The sequence below is a fragment of the Parasteatoda tepidariorum genome, chromosome 1, assembly GCF_043381705.1.
Source record: "Parasteatoda tepidariorum isolate YZ-2023 chromosome 1, CAS_Ptep_4.0, whole genome shotgun sequence".
Lineage (NCBI taxonomy): Eukaryota > Metazoa > Arthropoda > Arachnida > Araneae > Theridiidae > Parasteatoda > Parasteatoda tepidariorum.
Genome location: NC_092204.1, coordinates 99,472,685 through 99,478,684, shown reverse-complemented (window position 1 = coordinate 99,478,684; position 6,000 = coordinate 99,472,685).

The following is a 6,000-nucleotide window of genomic DNA, read 5'->3' as shown; positions in this document are numbered from 1 at the left end:
GCTTTGGATTACCATGCTTCCCAATAAATTTTTTTCTGAGTGGGAATTTTCATGTTACCTTAAAAACACTAAATATTTATCTAAGATTTCTAATAAATCCATTTCTACTACTCTACGTTTTTAATCTAAAGTTTAAAGAAATACTGAGAATAAATTTGAAGATCCTTGTATACATAAATAACTTTCTCTAAAAATAGTTTAAAGGCCATAAAACATTAAAGATCTGATTCAAAAAATGCTATGTAGAATCTAATATACAATAGTTTTTAGATATAAAAACTGCTATTGTCGCATTTTATTTAATCGTGAGAAATATTTAAATTTTTCAAAAACATTTAAGACATTTTTTGGCGAAAATTTATTGTATTGGATCAATTTAAAGTTCTTAGCTGATTTATAACTCGCAATTTAGATTTTAATAATCCACTAAAAGCTTGATAATAATCTAAAAGATTTAAATACATAAATTACACTGAAGAGCAATTTTTTTTGTTTACTGTTTCATGGATTTTTTTAACATATCTTAAATATTATTGCAACACAGCTTTAAAATCTGCAATCGGTATCTATCCAAGTTACGTTTTTGAAGCGACATTTTAAGACTATCATTTTAAAAACTTTATTTATAATAGGGTTTCACGTAAATTTTGCGACAAACTTTTAAAGAAGTTAAAGCACATCATAGTTATTAAAATTTCATAAGAACCCATGCCCAAAAATGTCTCCATGCCCCTGTTCGGGCGCATCCCTATAAAGAACTGCTTCTTTTGAACAGGTTACAATAGGGGTAGCGCCACAAGCTGCGTACGTCAGCATTTTCATGCATGGTTTCCCGCGAGGAATTCCGTCATGGTGATGTGCTCTAACTCACCTAAAAGTTTGCCACGACATTTACGCGACCTATTGCTGTTATAATGTTTTTAAACATGAGCATTTCGACAAAAAATAGACTAATATATGACTTTTATGAAAAAGAATGTGTATCTTTAGGAACAAAACTAATTTTAGATTTGAAATTCAAACACCTGAATTAAACAAGATTAAGTATTTGAACAAAGCAAAACAAAATTATACTGGTACAAAATTTTTTTTTTATCCAGTATGATTATGAAAAATAGTTTTCTCTTCTTGGAAAAATTGAAAAATGGTACAATTTCACTCAAGTGAGTTACTGGTAAGAAAAGATTATTTTCCTAAAACTAACGCTGAGAAAAATTTAGCATACATTTAAATTCATTTAGAACGAATATTTAAACATTTACATTTATAAGATTATGTTTGCGCAACACTTATTATATTGTCTAAAGATCAATCAAAAATAATTTTTCTAAAAATTTTCAAGAAATATTAACATAAATAATCCGCGAAGCATTTTTTGTATTGGCACGAAATGAATGATATTTCCTAAAATATTTATGTTCACGCAGTATTCTTTTTCATTATGCTTAACTTCAAGTTTAAAACATTTCTAATAATTCCTCAGAAATATTTCAAAAATTTTCACTTTCAAAGATGCTGCACAAAATGTTTTTTAATTCCACCAAAAGTATGCATTGTCCTCATTTCAGATTCTGGATACGTGGATGTGAAGGGTTAAAAGGAGTTTTGTCAGGAACAGTGAAATTCTTATTCTGTTGAACAAATTAATGCTACCTCCAAAAATGTTCTTACTTATAACTTACTTACTTATGTTCTTATAAAAAATCTTCTTGACTGCACCTAAAGGAATGCAAAACTTAAGTTATGTAGGTATGAGAAAAACGAAAAAATCATAATGAAAAAGATTGGAGGAAGAATTTATTAAGTTATATTATCGGAACACTAAAATTGTCATTGAGTATAAGAATATGTTATTAATAATTGAAAATCTATCCAATGTTCTTTCAATATCATAATTTACATGAAATTATTGAAATCCTGATCTAAAGCGAAGAAAAAATATATAAAAGCTTGAAGTTAATATTTAAGTGAAGAAAAATTAAAATTTCTTACTTAAATACAAAAAAAAATTGTCTGGATAAACTAACTTTATAACAGTATGCTTTGCTTTATACTAAAATTGATAAAGTGCATGCAAATTATCATGATGTATCTTAATTTGTAATTATGCTTCATGAAAGCTTAATTTCAGAAATAATTTTGCAACTTTCAAGCAAAAAATATATTCTCCAAAGTGGAGGAAAATTTAAAAAATATTTATCTTAAATAAACTTTCCATTTTTTTCATTTAATATTTCGTTGGTGAGCTTTTCTTCTGCACACAGCTCAAAATACACATTTTAAAATGAATATGACTTAAAATATGAAGAAAAGATATCAAGAAATTACATTTGCATGATTACATTTGATTCCTCTTTTCAAACTTTTATGAAAATTGTTATTTTCTTAAGAATAAATTAATGGATCCACATAAATAAGTAATATAATGGCGTTCATTTGTCTAAATTACTAAGTGCATTCTTATAAATTATCGTTTTTTGAAAAGTCCAGTCTGGACAACCCAAGACTTTGTCCCATAAAAATTATGCTCCATGTTTAAACAAGTAAGAAAAGGCAAGTTCCCGAGTGTGTCTAAATTTGGTATGAATGAAAATTTTAAGCTGCGTCCATTTTCTTGAAGATGCAGGTAGAGAATAAAAAAACTCAACGACAATGAATGGAGAATAATTTTTTGAACAGATTTCATTTTTAAAATTTTAGTTAATTGTTTTAAATCAGTAAACTGAACTGAAAATTTTAAAGTGGTAGTTGGAATATGCGAAAGAGAGGAGTATTTAAAGAAAAACAAAATCAAAGGTATAGTTTCGATCTAAAAGAAGTTAAGTGTGGGATAAATTCAAGTTTTAAAAAGGCTGGCATTGTATACTCTAATTATTTCAATATAATTATTAAAAATATAGAAATACAATATCATAGGATTATAAACCGAAAGAAAAAGATATATTTTATGAGAAAACGTGAAAGTTTTCGTCAGGACACATTTCTTTCAGCAGTAATAAGTGTATATATTTGTTTACAAGCATTGCTATTTTAGCAAACATTGTAATTTATTCACTTATGAGTAAATAATTACATATAAAGAAACATAAGTATTTTATAATAGAAATAATTCTTAGGCGTTGTTAATTTACGAAATAATGGTAATCAGAATTTATCAATTTCATTCAATACGTTAAACAATTTAGATTTATTGTTAAAACATTGTCAAAATATTTGCAATGAAGCAGTTTTTAAATAAAATTTTCAGCTATACATTGATTTAAATGTGTCATAAATTTCGTTTTATGCATTAAAGTTTAAAATATTCAGACGCATATTTTCTTTAAGCTATTTCAAAAACTAAGTGTGGGATAAATTCAAGTTTTAAAAAGCCTGGCATTGTATACTCTAATTACTTTAATATAATTATTAAAAATATATAAATACAATATCATAGAATTATAAACAGAAAGAAAAAATATATATTTTGTGTCCTGACGAAGGCGTAAAAGCTTTCGTCGGGACACATTTCTTTCTGCAGTAACAAGTGCATATACTTGCTTACAAGCATTGCTATTTTAACAAACACTGTAATTTATTCACTTATGAGTAAATAATTTCATATAAAGATACATAAGTATTTATAATAGAAATAATTCTTAGGCGTTATTAATTTATAAAATAATGGTAATCAGAATTTATCAATTTTAAATAAGACAATTTAGATTTAATGTTAAAACATATGACAAAATATTTGCAATGAAGCTGTTTTTAAATACAAATTTTAGCTATACATTGTTTTAAATGTGTCATAAATTTCGTTTTATGCAATAAAATTTAAAATATTCAGACGCACATTTTCTTTAAATTATTTCAAAAAATGTAATTGTGTTTTTTCTAGAATTAAAAATTGTTTACTTCAGACTGCATATAAGATTTTTGAGGATTGAATAGTTAAGTGTTTTCTAACAGATTGGAAAGAGTTGCTTGCTATACAGAAAATACAGTAGAATGAAGAAATTATGATTTGTTCAAAATATTTTAGATAATTAATTTGTAGTATTGTGTAACTAGTGTTCGAGCCTAACAGTAATATATAATNATATATATATAGATATAGATATATATATATATACTAGGTAAAATTATAAATTACTAATCAATTAGATATTGTTACTAGTTATCAGTTAGATATTGTTACTAATCAATTATCAAATATGTTTTCAACCAATCATAATTTCATCATTCTACTGTATTTTCTGTATAACAAACAATTCTTTCAAATTTGTTGGAAATCAAATTTTGTTAAAAAACACACTTATATGTTCAATACCTAAAACTTTTATGCGTATTCTGCGGTAAAAAATTTGATTTTCTAAATAGAAAAAAAAAAAAAAATTTTAAAATAGCTTAAAAAATATACATCAGAATATTTTTAATTTTTTCGTATGAAGCTAATTTTATGATACATTTTAAAACAACGTACAGTTGAAAATGTTACTAAAAAATTTTTCATCGCAAAGATTTTGCCAAAGTTTTAACAATAAATATTAATTTATCCAACTTGTTAAAATGAAATTGATAAATTTTGCTCTCTATTGTTTCATAAATTAATAACCATTAAGAATTATTTATATAATAGATAATTTATGATAATAGATAATTTATGATAATATATCTGTAGTTATTTACTCATAATTGAAGAAATTATAATGTTTGTTAAATTAGAAATGCGAGAAAATTAAAATAATTAATAAAATATTCAATATTTTAATATAATAATTTATTCAATAACATTTTTAGCATGATGTAGAATATACTAGTATATTTGAATAACTTTTGTTTCAGAAATGCAATTTAATCTTGAAATTTATAAAGCTTGCGTATCAATTTATTATGTTTTAATATCTTCAAAAATTGAATAAAATATAATAATTTAAATAAGTCGTCGAAGAGCTTTTTATTCTGGACGCAGTTCAGAAAGCGTGTTTAAGGAAATAATCATAGTTCAAATTGCGCGTCTAAAAAAATGGACACTCCGAAGTCTCGTGTTTAAGAAACTGGACATATTATTTGGTTTTAAATATACAAATCCATCGGTTAGTTAGAAAATGTTATCACCTATTTCCTTAATTATCACTTCAATTTTATTTGCTTATATAAGCTGCAAATAAATAGAGTCCAATATAGAATAAAATTTAATAAAAACACAGAAAGAATTAAAGAAGGAAAAAACACATTAAATGGAAACATAAAACTAATAAAAATATTGGAAATTAAAAAAAAAATTAAAAATCAACCAAAATCAAACAAAATAATAAGAAGAAATATAATCTTGTCATTGGCTCGCACGATTTTATCCGCAAAGAAAGCGCCATCCAATACTCTATTAATAGAATCAGAGAAAAATATATCAGCACAATAATATGAGAAACAACGAAAGGGAAAAAAGAAAGAGACTGATTCAAAAATAAAGTTGTATCAAGGAAAAAATCACTAATATTCTGGAAAACAAAACACACATACAAATAAAGACATACAGACTCATCTACAGGGTAGAACGGTGCTTACGTGAAAAAATTAATTTTTATTTCATCACTCTAATTAAACAGCAAAAATCCCCTTCTGACTACCATGATTTAGAAATATTTTCGTAACTAAATTTCCAGATTTCGAAATATGAAAATAAAGCGCAAATTGAGGATTGTGGGATATGTCAAATTTTTTTTAAGAGCGTTTCTACGAAAATAAGAAACCACATTAAAATTTTTCTGCTTCCTTGGATTGGTCCAAAAACTAGATTTGCGCAAGAAAATAATCTAATATAATGGATAATTCAATGTTTATTCTTAATAAAAATAAAATTTTTAATACATTTTAATTCAATGATTTTTACAGTAATAGTTAGCATTTATTGAATAATACTGACAGAGATGGTTGATTAGTTAAAAAAAGGTTTCAAATTTCCCCGAATTGAATTTCCACATAGTAAAGATATTAATCTAGATAACTAATAATTTT